This window comes from Myodes glareolus, chromosome 2 (genome assembly GCF_982192425.1).
Source record: "Myodes glareolus chromosome 2, mMyoGla1.1, whole genome shotgun sequence".
NCBI classification, from domain to species: Eukaryota; Metazoa; Chordata; class Mammalia; order Rodentia; family Cricetidae; genus Myodes; species Myodes glareolus.
In genome coordinates, this window is record NC_142027.1 from 22538519 (window position 1) to 22555774 (window position 17256).

Below are 17256 nucleotides of genomic sequence, written 5' to 3' on the forward strand. Positions count from 1 at the left end.
AATGTTCTATCAGAAATCTTTATGATTTGGTGTTAAGTGTTCCTGCAAATGACTTATACGAGTTGAAGGCTAGATTCCCAGCTGGTGACATAATTAAGATGTGAACGGATCTTGATGGGTGGGCTAACACACTGAGTGAGCTCATAGCTGAGTGAACTTTTAGGAATTCACATAGTTGGAGTATAAGGGTCAGAGGAGTTTTCTTCTGAGGAGTTCAAGTTGTTCTTATATCTCCTACTACTTCCCTTTTTTCTTTTTTACATTGATTTTCTGGCTATTCCTACTGAGTACTATGAGGTGAACCTCTTTCTTTTGCCATATCTGGCTAGCATGATGTTTATGCCCCCTAGAGCTCTAAATGGAGTCAGCAAGCAATGAACTAAAACCCCTGAAACCTTGAACCCCAAGTATATGTGCTTCACTCATTTGTTTTTCTCAGCTGTTTCAACAATAATGAAAGTCCACACTTAGAAGTTGTTGTGAAAAATGTTTGGTACAAATCTGCAGATTGAATTTTTTATAGCATTCCTCAAGTTATTTACTTGCTGCCATCCTTTTAGGTTCTTCTAAAATTATTGAGAATGCTGCATTGAAATTATTTACTACTTTGTTGAATAGTTCAGTTCTCCATTCAATATTATTATTTTTTTTACTTAAAGATTCTTTTCTTCTAAAAGTCTGAGAATATTTGCAATCTTAGAAAATTGATTTTTTTATCACTGTAATATGGCCTTTCTGACTGTAATGTCAGTTTTCTCATGAAGTCTGTCATCTCATATGAATGTATGGACATCTTATATTTGGCTCCTATAAATCTCTTTTTCTAAACACTAACTATTCAGTTTGTACAGAGTCCTTGCACCTTTTCTTCTAATTGTTTTTACATTTTTATTCTTATCAAAACTGTGTATGTTTGGTATGAATGTAGAAAACTGAGCTGGCATAAATACAAATATAAATTAAGTAATATTAGATGGTACTCAGTAGATCTTACCACCACCCAAACCCATTTACAATAATACCTATAAGTTGTTTATGAGGATGCTTTCTTTTGCAATCTGTGAGTCTCTGTAATTTTTCTTTACTTGTCTTTTAAAATTTTAATTGATTTTATTGAGCTATATATTTTTCTCTGCTCCCCCCTGCTCTCCCCTCCCCTTCTACCCTCTCCTATGGTTTCCATGCTCCCAGTTTACTCAGAAGTTCTTGTCTTTTTATACTTCCCCTATAGATTAGATCCATGTAAGTCTCTCTTAGTGTCCTCTTTGTTGTCTAGGTTCTCTGGGATTGTAAATTGTAGCCTGGTTTTTCTTTGCTTTATGTCTAAAAGTCACTTATGAGTGAGTACATATGATATTTGTCTTTCTGTGTCTGAGTTACTTCACTCAATATGATATTTTCTAGATCCTTCCATTTGCGCACAAATTTCAAGATGTTATTATTTTTTTCTGCTATGTAGTACCTCATTGTGTAAATTTATCACATTTTCCTTATTCATTATTTGTTTTCTCATAATTTCTGTTTCTATAATTTCCTTGCCTTGTGTTTCTTTATTGCCTTAATTTTGGTTTTCAAATCTTAAATAGTTTCTTTTATCTGTTTGATTGCTTTTTCTTGGTTCTCTTTAAGGCATTTGTTGATTTTTTTCCATTTTTTTTGTTTGTCTTTTCCTCCATTTCTTTGAGGGAATTTTTCATTTCTTCTTTAAAAGCATCAAACATTCTCCTAAAGTTACTTTTTAGGTCATTTTCTTCTGCTTCATCTATATTTGGTTCTTCAAGTCTTGCTGTTTTAAGGTCACTAGTGTTTACTGGTGTGCTGGTCTTTGTGGTGTTGAGTGTGTTTTTTGATGGAGGAGGGTCATCTGTCTATATGTTACTTTCATTGGTTAATAAAGAATCTGCTTTGTCCTTTTTGATAGGCCAGCACTTAGGTGGGTGGAGTAGACAGAACAGAATTGTGGGAGAAAGAAAGCAGAGGCAGGCAGTCACCATAACTCTCCTCTCCGAGACAGCTGCGGTGGGAAGTGGCCCGCCATTCCTTCTACAGTTTTTACCTTTTCTACTCATTTTTCCTCTGATTGGTATAGTTGGCGATGTCTCTGGTGTCCAATCTTTCGGGTACCAGTGAATTCAAGGCCCAGACGGTTGCTCCTCGTAGTGCAGTCAGAGACACAGTTCCAGTCACCCTGGAGGTAACTCAGTGTTCTTCATGGTTGCTCAGTGCTCCTGGGGTTTGGTCTGCAATACTGGGTGTTGTTTGGGCCTGCTCCCATAGAGGTTGCTTGCCTTGGGTCTGCTTTGGCAGAGGTCACTGGCTCAGGCCTGTTTCTGTAGGTGTCCCTGGCTTGGGTCTGCTCTCTCAGAAGTCCTTGACTTGTACCTGGGCCTGCAGAGGTCTCTGTCTTAGGCCTGCTCCCTCAGTGGTTACTCCCTTGTACCTGCTCCTGTAGAGGTTGCTGCCTTGGGCTTGCTCCTGCAGAAGTCTCTCTCTTTCCTTGTCTTGAGTTTATCCCTAGTTTTTTTTTTTATAAAAAGGGCCTCAGCTAATAGTGAAGCTTTCTGCACACCTTGGATGTCAAATATTAAAACATTATATTAGAAATTGAAAATATTTAATTGAAATGAAATTATTAGTCTTTCCTACTTCCTTTTTTAGATAAAACTTATATTCATCTTGCTTGACAGTTATTATTTCTTAATATGTTGATTTTTGTTGACAAAAACAAACCTCCCCTGGTGTGGGAGGTCCTTCTGTCTATATGTAGCTTTTATTGGTTAATAAATAAAGAAACTGCTTTGGGCCTGTAGCAGAGCTGTAGGGGAGCATAGATAGGCAGGGAACACTAAAAGGAATGCTGGGAGAAAGGAGGCAGAGTTAGAGAGAAGCCATGGAGCTGCCAGAGTCAGACATGCTGAAACTTTAGCTGGTAAGCCACAGACATGTGGCAATATACAGATTAATGGAAATGGGTTAAATTAAGATGTATGAGTTAGCCAATAAGAAGCTAGAGCTAATGGGCCAAGGAGTGATTTAATTATTACAGTTTCTGTGTGATTCTTTCAGGGCTCAGAAGCTGGTATTGACCAAGTAGCTCACCTCCTCCAACACTCCCCACTGTGTTGTTAATTGTGGAAAGCTGTTTTGAAAAGCTCCCAATACCATACCCTCCACACAGAGAAAATGTATTTCTATTTAGTTATGTTTTGGGAGGTGAAACTCACTATCACCTACAGGTGCAACCCTTTCTACTGCTTTTTATTTACACCTTCCTTATATACCAACCACATATTGTAGGGGAGTCTTGGAAATCCAACTGAAGCCGATGCATTTCTCTGCTGGCAATCGACTCCACAGACCCTAGCAGTTTCACAATCCCCACCCATGACATGGCTCAGAGAACGGTTAAGAAATCCTGGCCCTTACATTTTCCAAGTAGTTAAAATTCTTCTCACCAATTTCTAAAATTTCTGTGGTCTGGGACTATCATTGAACGTCTATCACTATTACCCCAGGGGTTAAACAGTTTCCTGAAATGGGTGTTTAAAAATTAGGTTTAGAAAGAGACAAGAAAGAAAAGGTATGAGAGGAAAGAAACAAGCCCAGGACACAGAAACAACTATTGCAGCAGTTGGAATCACTAAGAACCAGGGACACTGCCCGGAAGATTGTCTTCTCTAAGTTGTGACAGAGAATACAGTACTTGTTCCTCAAAATCTCCACATCTCAGCCCTGCCTTTTAAGTCATCTAAACATGGGCAGAGTAACAGTGAACAAGAAGTGGAAATTAGGAATAAAAGGAACGGTAGTCATCAATTATCTGCTAGATCAACCTTGGTTGTTTTAAAGTGTTTTTGGTAACACTTTTTATTCATTCTTCATAAATTTCGTATTTTTTTTGCAGTGTATTTTGGTAATATTTATCTACTATTTCATCCCCTGGTGCTTCAGCCTGTCCTGTTAGCCTCTGGTTTTTAACATTTAGAACAGAATTCTATTTTTTTTAAAGTGGAGAGCTCCCGAAAACCACTCCTTTTTACTACCATACTGCTTTTTAAATACAATCTGTAATCTCAAATGAATATAGAGCATTGAGGCTAATAGTATATGTAGAAACATGATATTAAATACTAGCTCACATACAAGCCTTGCAGGTACAAACACACACATACACACACACACACACAAAACTATCTTGATCTAGAACTAAGGCTTCTCGGGAATATTTCCTTAAACATCTTGCTGTCCTAGAATCCATAAATACTTAGGAGATCCTGTGCCCTGTGAGATGAACCACCCAGTATTATTGTTTGTTTTATTTTTCTCTTCTGGTTTTTACTCTTAGCTCTTTTGGGAGCCGGCCACCCAACTCCCAAATAATTACACATGGAGATTTTTTTTCTTTGTTAGCAATGACCAGTTTTAGCTTGACTTGTTTCTAGCCAGTTTTTCTTAACTTAAATTATTCTGACTCTGGGCTTTTTTATTACTTCTGTATATCTTACTTTCCTTTTTACTCTGTGGCTGACTGTGTTACTGGGTCTCTAGTGTCCTCCTCTTCTCCTTCTCCTGCTCCTCCTCTTCTTTGTTCCTTCTTCTATTTATAAACTCAGGTTGCCAGCACTATCTATCCTTGCTCCTGTATTGCTATTGGCCATTCAACTGTTTATTAGACCATTAGATGTTTTAGACGGGTAATGAATCACAACTTCCTCCAGCTAAACAAACACAGAATAAACAAAAGGAACACATCTTTACATTATTAAACAGAAGTTCCACATAATAAACAAAAGTAATACACCTTAAAATAACATTCCCCAACAACCCGATGGCGTCAAGATGGGTCAGAGTAGTACTCCATGTCTAGTCCTATTCCTCTGGTTTTTAAACTTTGGGCCAAGATAGGTATCTGACAGTACTTTTCACCACTAAAGCATCTTTAAGTGTGTATTCTTGATTTTAATGATAGTAAAAGCAATCCTGCATTATGTGTTGAAATGAAACCCAATCCTATAGTGTGTGATTAAATGAAACCAGTCATAGATAATAATTATAATTGTGTATCTTGGTATTTTAATGAAATTTCTATTTGAGATAGAGATCTATTTTTCTCAATATTATTTCTTGTCATTTTGAATGGCCGCTCTTTCTGTGTGTTGGCTCATTCACATCCTCATTCTGAGGCATTCTCCTCCACTGCTTTCCACTCTTGACTGCCACATTTCCACAATTTCCATAACTGCCTTCTCATTCTCAGGTCCTCTTCATGGACTTGCTCAAAATACAGCTCATGTCACCCAGGCTTAGAGGCTGCTTCTCCTCTAGGATTGTGAGATTCCATCTGTTAGGAGTCTAACAAAGTAAATTTCATTTTTCTGTTCACACAGTGTTCTCTTTCCCTCTGCCATGCCGTGGCTGGGGCTTGCTGTACTGCATTTGAGCGGGATGATTTGAACAGTTAAAGTGAAGTATTTCATGGATGTCCAAACTTCTACTTTGTGTTGCCTATCTTAAACATAACAGATCGTGGATACTTCTGCATAAATGTTCCTCAATCAGCATTGTGAAAGCTGTACTCACATGAGCAAGCTGTTGTAAGCTAGACTAAACTACATGAAGCAAACCAAATCCCAGTGACTTCACATATGACTGTTACATATCCATCGTGATGGACTGAAGGATTCTTTGTATTTTGACCATTTAGAGACAGAGGTTGAAAGAGGCCTCATTTCAACATCTGCTTTTGTGATTTCTCTCTTAGGAAGGCAGTATAGTAAACTGTATATGGATAATATGATTTCTGCTCCATAGCATTGCATGCATGTCTCCCATTTTTGGTGAAAGTCACTCACCTGGCTATACCTCACAAGGGACAGGAAGGTGGATGTGCTGCACACGTGGGTGTGGAAAGAACCAGATATAGCAAAATTTACAGCTTTCAAAGTAAACCAGACATCTGACGGTAATGAGCACATCTTCAAGACTATCTAATGTCCCTAAGTCAGCAAATGTGACAGAACAGAGTTAAGAATGAAAATTTATTTATTCAGAAAACTCATTTTGCTACTGAAAGGAGCCTAATAAAGGATGAGGGCTAAATAGCCACATAATATTTAGAAGGAGAGAACTTGAATACTGAAATAATGGCTTGTGGAAGCTGTGACCAACTTCTAACAGTATGTTGGGATTGTCTGTAGCTTGGGGAATAGGAGGTTATTAGGCCAGCCCTGTACACCTTTTCTGAGGATGAGTGGAACTTTCCAAATTGGGCATTGAACTGTCTGTAGTGCTCAAATGGAGAATCCAGGACAGAGTAATGATGCAAGCAGCTGAGCCTTTTCATATGAGTTCCAAACATGGAATGTCTCTGGCTAAGCCAGGTGTCCCCCAACAGACATCCCTAATATTTGCTTGAGGAATGATCCCCATGTAGAGAGAAGCTCTTTAACATGTCAGGGGTACAAATTCTTCACAAAAATAAAGCATTAGAAGATATAATATAAAATGAATATAACTTTAACTGAATTGATCTCCCATTGTCAAAGCATTGTTCAAAATGTAAAATCCGAAACATCTTTACTATAGCTTTTGGTACACTTTGGATGCTTTCTGGAATATTGTTTTTCCTACCCACTGACGATGGATAATCATATGACATTTCTGAAGAAGCCTCATGTTTTCCTCAGTGGTGGACGTGACATCTGTTATATATTCAGGTGAAACGGAATTCAAACTTCAAATGTGTTTGTGTTTACACTCATTACATCACCTTTCAAGGAAATTTGACATAAAATGGATGTTTTGAAAACCCCACTAAAATGGAAGATAAAAAGTATTTCCAAAAAAGAGGACTCACTTTGGTTTGAAATTGTGTCTTTAGGAACATCATTTTAAAATCTGTATTATTCCATCAACCGTGAAAATGTAGCCAGTAAGATTTTACCAGGAATTTAGCCTTCTTAATTTACTCTCTGATTCCTCTTTACATGAGCTGCATGTTTATAGAAATTGGAGATTTGCAGGAACAACACAGAGATTGTTTTTATGAGCGTAAGCCTTAGGCACTTTAGCCTATCATTTTTATCACACTTATTCACGTGTAACGGCTCTGACATCTTGATGATTTTCCTAACAGCATTAACCTGAGCAATATTTATACCCGGATATTCACGTTTAGACAAGGCCTACTGGGAGGTCCACTTTCCTTTTGTTTGAAAGTTTGGTGTTTATTTTCTTTAAATGTGAATACAAAGTGTTCATGATGTACCAGTTTTGTAACAGCCATTCATAAAATGATTACAGCCCATGTATTTTAGAGTTTTCAATATAGTCCTTTTCACAGTACTTCTAGCAGAAGTTTTTAGCCTTTCTTTGAGTTACTTTTTGCTGTATTTACCCAAGAAAGGGTTCCTGGGTCCCCTCCCCTAATTGAGGTGCTTTGGGCACTTGACAACTTCTGGAGGGGAAGAATTGGGTTCTTTGTAAGGATGTGACCCTTGGTTGCTCAATTATACTTCTGCAGATGGTTCCACACCTGTGAGTATATGGGCCACACAAATTGTATTTGATGGGTTATTTTTTAAAAAAGGAGAAACATGAAGTTGGGGCTAGGGAGTAGAGTGGGCATGGGAGGAGTTGGGAAAAGAGTATGGGATAATATGATCAAAATAAATTGTATAAAATTCTCAAAGAATTAACAAAATATTAAAAATATAGCAATATATCTACCTTAAGACCCAGCTATACCACTCTTGGGTATATACCCAAAGGAAACTTCATCCTACACTTGATCAGCTATGTTCATAGCAGCTTTATTCATAATAGCCAGAAACTTGTAACAACCTGGTTGTCCCTCAACTGAAGAATGGCTAAAGAAAACGTAGTACATTTAAACAATGGAGTATCACTCAGCTATTTAAATCAATGAAATTATGAAATTTGCAGGCAAATGGATGGAACTAGAGAAAAATTATCTTGAGTGAGGTAATCCAGATTCAGAGAGAGAAATATGGTATGCACTCACTTATAAGTAGAAGCAGGGCTCAAGGGGGATACATGGATCTTCCTGGGAAGGGGAGATATAATGGATTATGCAAATGGACTGGAAGCAGGTGGGGACGGGAAGAGGAGGGATCAGGTGGAGGAAGAGAGTCCTTTGAGAAACAACTGGAACTGGTGGGCATTGGGGGGTGATGTGGAAACCTCATGCAGTGGAGGAAATGCCCGAGAATCTTTGAGAGTGATTCCCTACCAAAGATTTCTAATAATGGGAGACACAGAGCCTGAACTAGCCATCTACTGTAACCAGACAAAGCTTCCAGTGGTGGAAGTGGGACACCAACCTTGCCACATAACATTCTACCTACAATCTGTCCTGCCTGCAAGATGTGCTGGGATAATGGTGGTGCAGAACTTGTGGGGGTGGTCAGCCAATGACTGGTCCAACTAGAGGCCCAGAACATGAGAGGGAGCCCACATTTGACACTGAGTGGGCATCAAGGAACCAGAGGTTGGAAATTCCAGAGACCCAGGATAGAACCAAATAAAACTGGGTAAAAATTCAATGAAATGATCCCTAATGACATTCTGTTATACTCACAGGTAGACAATCACTCAGCCTAGCTGTCATCTGAGAGGTATCACACAGCAACTGATGGGAGTAGATGCAGAGACTTGCAGCCAAACACTAGACAGAGCCAGGGGAATCCTGCAGAAGTGGGGAGGACTTCAGGAGTCAGAGGGGTTGAGGATACCATGAGAACATGGCCCACAGAATAAACTAAGCATGATTTGTAGGGGATCACAGAGACTGAAGTATGAGCTAGGTCCTCTGCATATGCCTTATGGTTGTATAGGTGAGTATTCTTACGGGGCTCCTAACAGTGGGAGTGGGGGTATCTCTGACTCTTTTGCCTGCTCTTGGGAGCCTTTTCCTCCTACTGGGTTGCCTTGTCCAGACTTGATATGAGGGTTTGTGCCTAGTCTCATTGTAACTTGTTGTGCCATGTTTGGTTGATATCCTGGGAGGTCTGGCCCCCCTTTTTTCCCTGAAAAGAAGTGGAGGAGTAGTGGGATCCAGGGAAGAGGGAATGTGTGGGGGGGTGATGGGAGGAGTGGAGAGAGGAGAAATTGTAATTGGGATATAATGTATGAGAGAAGAATAAAAGAAAAAAAGACATTTCCCTCAAATTTAGTGACTTAACGCTGCTGACTTACTGCTCATACTCCAATGTCTTAGGAATAAAAGGAGAGTTCCTGGGGTATGGTTTGCCTTTGGATGAGTGGGCCCTCTGAAGTTAGAGGATCCAACATATACTTCTATATTTGGAAGATGATGTTTTGGTGGCATGTGTTATTAGGGTGTATCTTGCCTTCCTTCATGTGGTCCTTCCTCATGGAGTTGCCTCACCTGAGTTTCTTTACATTGAAGGTTTATTCTGTGGGGAAAAAAGGCCTAAATGCCTTTTAAAACATAGGCCCAATTTACACATAGTTATATTTTACTTGCCAAGTAAGTCACGATGATGTACTAGATTCAAGGAGAATAGGTATAGAATACTCAGCCCCTTCATGGTGGGCAGAAGGAGTGACAGAGACCTATTGCAAGGGGGAAAGGTGGGGCTGCTGCAGTTGCTAGGTGAAAAACTATCACAGACACACATGGATACCTCACATTTCTAAGGCTACTGTGTGAGCCTCTGTCCAAAATGTAGCTGTAACTCCAGCAGTTAGAAGGTCCACATGGAAACTCACAGAAACAGCTGACCTGAGCTAGTGGGAACTCATGGACTCTGGATTGACAGCCAGGGAGCCTGCATGGGACCAAACTAGGCCCTCTGAAAGTGGGTGACCGTTGTGTGACTTGGTTTGTTTGTGTGGCCCCTGGCAGTTCGATCAGGATTTATCTCCGGTGTATGAACTGGCCTTTTGGAACCCATTCCCTATGGTGGGATATCTTGCTCAGCCTCGATACAAGGGTGGGGGGCATACTTGGTCCTCTTCATCCTGTCTTTCAGGTATTTGGCTGTTGATTGTGGCTTAGAGTCTGCCTCTCTTTGTGGAGGGGTATTAATATACACCTAGAACTGAAAGGTAGAGTCGTTTTCCAGACATGTCTTAAGTACAGATCCCCACTGGGTGTTGAGGAAAGATGAGTGGATGTTGTTTGGTCACAAAACTGGCTTCCAAAATGGCAGGAGTGTTCAGTGTCCTAAGATAAGAGCCCAGACCTAAGCCAGAATGGATTCTTCCTGGGCAAGCAGAAGGGTGGTTATTAGGTAGACAGAAAGAGGAAGCCTGACTCCAAGAACAGAGCTGACAACTCAAAGCAGAAAGAATAATAAAGCGGGGTTCCCCAGTCCAAAGCACTACCAGCAGCATCTTCATTCACAAAGACACCCCAAATCAAGCAGGTGCCTAAGAAGGGCTCCATTAGATAGGTCCACAGAGGCCCAAGGCTGGGTCTGGAAGTGGGGCTGTTTTAAATAAACACTGACTGGCCAGGCAGGAAGTATAGGCGGGAAAATCAGACAGGAAGTAGAAATGATACAATGAGAACAGGAGAATTCTGGGAAGGAGGAAGCTGATTACTCCCACTCCTGCCCAGACTCCGAAGAGGCAATATGTGACCTGCCCTGCTGAGAAAGGTACTGAGCCATGTGGCTAGCATAGATAAGAACAATGGGTTAATATAAGCTACAAGAACTAGTAAGTAGCCTGAGATAATGGACCAATCAGCTTATAATTTATGGAGATTTCTGTGGAATTTTCTTTGGGGATAAACAGCTGTGGGAACCAGGCAGGACAGAAAACACAAACAAGTCGGCCCCTTCATGTTCCAGAATTTCATGTCACAAGAAAGTTAAACTTAGCGTTCCTTAGAAACCCCACAATTGTGGGTCTCTGTCAGGAAAACCACTATTTTCCTTACCTGCCTTGAGTAAACTACACCTAGCTCCTGATTAGCTTGAACAGCTAACCGCAGTTCAAAATCCTCACTCACACTTAACTACTCACTCTTCTGGCCCTCATCCAACTTGAAATGCATTTCCCTGTCCCAATGAAACTGACAATGCTTTCTCACTGGGTGCTGTCTCTACTCCCTGAGGCAGCCTGGCAGTTCGTTTCCCCCAATAAACTATTCCTTCTACCAGCAGAGTGATCTAGTTTGGTGGTTTCTCTGTACCTTGCTTGCAGATTTTTTTTTTTAAAATTTAATGCCACGGTATTTGACTAAGTCACAATTCTTCAATCTTCTTTGGCAGTTTTCATACCCATCCTCTTGTCCCAGCCTCACAGGAGTGAAGAACATTTCCATTCTTTTCTGAGGTTAAGTGTCTTCACAACAAACAAACAAAATAATGAGTTGAAACCATTGCAGAGAATTTGTCTGGGCACCCTTTCCTCTTTTGCTTAGGGTCTTAGCTGGGGTCATCCTTGTGGATTCCTGGGAATTTCTCTTGTGCCACGTATCTTGCTAGCCCCAAAAGGGCTCCTTCAGTCAAGGTGTCTCTTTCCTTGCTCTCATCTCTGTCCTTCCTCCATCTTGTCTATGTTCCCCAAGTTCTCCTTTCCCTCCCCTTCTCCCCTTTTCTTCCTCTCCCACCCTCACTTCTCCCCCCACCCCATGTTCCCAATTTTGTTAGACATTCTTATCTATTTATCCTTTCCAGGTGGATCTATGCATGTTTTTCTTAGGGTTCATCTTGTTCCTTAGCTTCTCTAGAGTCATGGACTATAGGTTGGTTATCTTTCGCTTTACAGTTAGTATGTATTTATGAGTGAGTACATACCATGTTCATTTTTATGGGTCTGTGTTACCTCATTCAGGATTTTTTTCTAGTTCTACCCATTTCCATGTAAATTTCAAGATGTCATTTTTTTTTTCTTTTACCGCTAAGTAGAACTCCACTGTTTAACTGTACCACATTTTCTTTATCCATTCTTCGGTCGAGGGACATCTAGGTTGTTTCCAGGTTCTGGTTATTACAAATAATGCTGCTATGAACATAGTTGAACAAATGTCCTTGTACCCTTTGGGTATATGCTCAAGAGTGGTATTTCTGGGTCCTGAGGAAGTTTGAGTCCCAATTTTCTGAGAAACTGCCATATAGATTTCCAGAGTGGTTGTACAAGTTTGCATTTTCATCAGCAACGGAGGAGTATTCTCTGTATTCCACATCCACTCCAGCATAAACTATCATTGGTCTTTTTGATTTTATCCATTCTGACTGGTGTAAGATGGTATCAGAGTCATTTTGATTTTCATTTCCCTGCTGGCTAAGGATGTTGAACATTTTATTAAGCGTCTTTTTGGCCATTTGAGAATCTTCTATTGAGAATTCTCTGTTTAGTTCTGTACCCCATTTTTTAATTGGATTATTTGGAATTTTGATGTCTAATTTCTTGAGTTCTTTATACTCTAAGTAGAAACTAGTCCTGAGAAATTATATATATATATATATGTATACATACATATATAATCTATCTATCTATCTATCTATCTATCTATCTATCTATCTATCTATCTATCTATCTATCTATCTATCTCTCCTAGTAAGAGGACCAGAGCAGTATGATACACAACTTGTTACAAAAGCAGCCAACATATACCAAACTATAGGTTGCTTTTGGACATATAAGGCTGCCTGAACAAAATGAACATCCTATTGTGTTAGGAGTAGGATATAGAGGTGCAGAACTAATCATGCTACAGTGCAGTTTAAAGCACAATAGAGAGCACTGGACACAGGCACCAACTGTACTGTTCATCTGATTGTACGTGTTTCAGTGGGGCAATGAGGAAGTGATTCTAGTAGGAGGGGTCACAAAACTGAAGTCTTTGAATAAAAAAAGTGCGTAAGAGAGTCACTATGGGGTTAGGGAGAAACCTGGTGATAGAGAAATTCCCAAGAATCCACAAGGATGTCCCCAGCTAAGACTCTGTTGCATGAGGAGGGGGCCCTTTGTTTGTCCCAGCTGCTTGGCTAGCTTACACCCGAAATAACCACATAGAAATTGTATTTATTAAATTATTACTTGGCCCAGTAGCTCTAGCCCCTTATTGGCTAACTCTCACATCTTGATTTAACCCCATTGCTATTAATCTGTATATCACCACAAGGTCGTGGCTTACTGGCAAAGATTTAGCATGTCTGACCTGGAGTCTCTATGGTGGTTGACTCTGCTTTCTTCCTTCCAGAATTCAGTTCTGTCTTCTCTGCCTACCTAATTTCTGCCCTATCAGGCCAATTAGTTTATTGATTAACCAATGAAAGCAACATGTAAACAGAAGGAGCTCCTATACCAAGACTCCTAGCAGTAGTAGAGAGGGTGCCTGAACTGGCCTTCCCCTGTAATCAGATTGCTGAATACCCCAACTATCATCATAGAGCCTTCAGCCAGTAACCGATGGAACTAGATGCAGATATTCACAATCAAGCACCAGGTCAACCTTCAGGAATCCAATTGAAGAGAGAGAGGTGGAAATATATGAACAATAAATATCAAGATCATGATGGAGAAATTTACAGAGACAGCTGAATCAAGTTCTTGGAAATTCATGAACTCTAGACTGACAGTTGTGGAGCCACCATGTGACCAAACTAGGCCCTCCTTATATGGGAGACAGTGGTGAAGCTTGGACTATCTGAAGAATTCCTGGCAGTAGGGCCAGGATCTATCCCTGGTACATGAGCTAGCTTGTTGGAGCCCATTACCTATGGTGGGATGTCTTGCTCAACCTTAATGCAGTGGGGGAGGAGCTTGGTTCTTAATGTGCCATCGGAGCCCTTACCTGTTGGGAGGAGTGGTGGATGGGGTGTGGTTTGGAGGGGAGGGGGGCTGCAGGAGAGGTGGGAGTGAGAACTGTAGTTGGAATGTAAAATAAAGAAAAATAAATAAAATATAAAAAAATGCATTCACTGAAATGTTGATATAATTATTTTAAAAGTCATCTGGATTTAATTAGTTCTATGAATATATGTTACTTTATTTTATACTTAATAAAAATTATATGCATAAAAAGAATTTACCAAGGAGGAGAGAATAAGCTAAAAGCTCCAAAATGATAAAAAAAGAAGTAGACAAAAACATATCAGTAGTTTATTGTAGAAGGAGCAGTGGGCTGCGTTCCCACCTGAATCCCAGCTAGCTTACCCCCAAAATAATTACACGGAAACTGTATTCATTTAAACACTGCCTGGCCCATTATCTGTAGTATCTTATTGGCTAACTCTCTCATATTGATTCAACCCATTTCTAATAATCTGTATCTCACCACGAGGTCATGGCTTACCAGGAAATATTCAGCATGTCTGACCTGGCAGCTTCATGGTGGGCAGCTCTCTGCCTCTGCCTGACTCTGCTTCTTTCTCCCAGAATTCAGTTCTGTCTTTCCCGCCTACCTATGTTCTAACCTATCAGGCCAGGCAGTTTTCTTTATTAATTAACCAATGAAAGCAACACCTACATCAGTTTATTGTTCTGGGGGGGAAGAAATGAATGGGACAGTCCTGCTGAACCAGGAAATGCAAATCTTAAACTGAGATTCGCAATGCATTCAAATTGTGAGGCTTCTCAGTGCACACTATCCAGGATTGGCATGGAGGTCTTTGCTCAGGGTAACTGTTTACAGTGCACATCTTCCAGAATGGGCATGAAGGTCTTTGCTCAGGGTAACTGTTTACAGTGCACACCATCCAGGATGGGCATAAAGATCTTTGCTCAGTGTAACTGCGTACAGTGCACACCATCTAGAATAGGCATGAAGATCTTTGCTCAGGGTAACTGTTTACAGTGCACACCATCCGGGATGGGCATAAAAATCTTAGCTCAGGGTAATTATTTAGCAGGTGAGCCCTAAAGAAGCTGAAAGGAACTCCGGCCGATTCACTGTTGCTGCCTTAAAAAATGGAGAAATTGTATCTCTGTCTAAGATTTCAGTTGCACAGCTGAAAAAGGCAGAAAACCATCATGATTGACTGTAATTTAAAGGAGAATAACGATTAATTGAATACTAAGAAAAAGGAGTATTAGACTGTGTAACATGACGGCCGGCCGGCATGTTACAAGACTGCGTGACATTGTGTGGTCTTCCTTCAAGAAGCTGTGCTTGTGCAGAAAGTTAACAAACCACAGTTTTCTAGACAGCATTCTAAAGACATCTCAGTAGGGAACAATTTTTAGAAACACAGACAATAAGTATGTTTCTTAAGTCCTGCACTTAGGAAACACATTTATTTAAATCATAATAATTTAAATATTTACCTCCGCACATATTTGTGTGGGGGATTCCAATTTTTAACCTTCATTATAGAACTGAGAGAATATTTATCCTTTATTCCTAATTCAGACATTTGTTACTTTTTGGGCTCTGCCTTTTGTCAGCTATGAAATCTCGGACATGCTTCTAGAGCTTTCTGTACCACGGCGACCCTATTGGTAAATAGGGAAGAGGTTCTTCCTAGGTGATTAAGTGAGATCTTACAGGGAAAAGTGCCCAATTTGCTATGCAACATATGGCGAGCACCCAATAAATGCTGGCTGTTTACTGTTATTTTCATATTAGTGGTGATGACATAATTACTAATTACCATCAATGCTTAATCTTATAGTCAGAGAAACAGCTCCGATAGGGGACCTTGGCAACGATGTGTGCAGCAGCTTCAGAACTTGAAGAAGATTTTGGCCCCTCACTGTCACGCCACTTTTCCATCTTGCTGGTTTTCAAGAAGCGTCAAAGAAAGTCAAGGGAAATGCTAGAAGATGCGAGCACGCAACTTTCAGAGGTAGAGGGTCAGGCAATGCCTCTGCACAAGTATCCTGTGTACCTGTGGCAGAAGCTGCGGCTGCGGCAGGGCATCTAAGCGTGCTTGCCGGCCCATTTCTTGTGCTCGCTGGAAGAACGAACTCTGACCCCGGTACACTACAGACCTCACAAGAGTCAAGTTCATGATCAACCCGAAGAACCGGCGGCGCGAGCGAGTTGAGGACGTACCCATTGCAATTCACTAACCTTCAGAGTCCCAGCAGGGGCTGTGGGGTGGAGAGAGCCTGAATTTGGGCAACAAGCTCTCGGCAAGGGTGAAGAAAGTGTGGAAGCCTCGGCTGTTCACTAGGGAGCTTTATAGTGAAATCCTGGACAAGAAGTTCACCGTAACTGTGACCATGAGGACCCTGGATCTCATTGATGAGGCCTACGGGTTCTACTTCTATATTCTCAAGATTCCAAAGAAAGACCTGTGTTCCAAGTTTGGCATGGACCTAAAGTGAGGGATGCTGCTGAGGCTTGCTTGCCAGGACCCTCAGTTACACCCTGACGAACCTGAACGGAGAGTAGCCATCAATGAGAAGTACAAGAGTTTTGTCATCCCGGAGGCAGAGGCTGAGTGGGTTGTTCTGACGCTGGAGGAGGCTGTGGAGAAACAGAGTCTCCTGGAGGAAAAGGACCCTGTACCCTGTTCAAGGTCTACGTAGAGGAGCTGGTTCAGCAGCTTCAGGAGCAGGTTCTGTCCAGGCCAGCAGTGGTGCACAAGAGAGCTGGTGACCACGCCTGAACACCGGGCTCAGCCTTCCCGTGGGCTTTTAGCACCGTGGACACAGTTGGGGTGGGCACAAAGACCACCTGTGGGCAGTGGGTGAACCCTGATTGGCATGTGTTGACCACACAGCTCCTGTAGTAGACTGTTCAGAGATCCTTCTGTGCCAGGACTTGGAGGCTTGGAGTGGAGCAGATGCCTGTCCAAGCTGGTCAAGTACTTACAGCATTGTAGTCCTTGGGCTTGGAATAAGTCTGAAGCAGTCTGAGCCAAACTAAAGCGTGCTGGTTTGCTTGGGGGGAAAAAGAAAGAGAGAGGTGCTAGAAATCAGGTGCCCACAAGACTACCTTGAGCGGGAAACAGCAAGGCTTACTAAATACATGTATGGGAAGAGTGGCCAATCTGCTAAAATGGCAAACAGAGGTATTTGAGGCAAACAATTGCATTAAGATGAACTTTGTTTTTCCTGTAAATTTTCCACCGGTAACAGGCTCAAAACACGTAGTCAAATCGCAGTAAGTGTGGCGAGAAGTTTTCACGTGAAGTTTGCACGTAAAATGTCCGTGCCCATTAAGCAGGAAGGTTGCTGCTTAACTTAGAGAGCAGAGCTGATGACACTTTGTCTCATCAAAACAACTGCACAGAGCCCTACTTCAGTTCCCGCACAAAGGGAGAATTAGAAAGGCTGAACATTAAATCTTATCAAGGACCGCAATTT

At 41.1% G+C, this 17256-nt stretch overlaps 1 pseudogene; it reads left to right on the forward strand.

The window, feature by feature from the left end:
• The first annotated feature begins 15803 nt into the window (after positions 1–15803).
• Positions 15804–16702, forward strand: LOC125392783 (large ribosomal subunit protein bL28m pseudogene; annotated as a pseudogene).
• Positions 16703–17256: the final 554 nt, after the last annotated feature.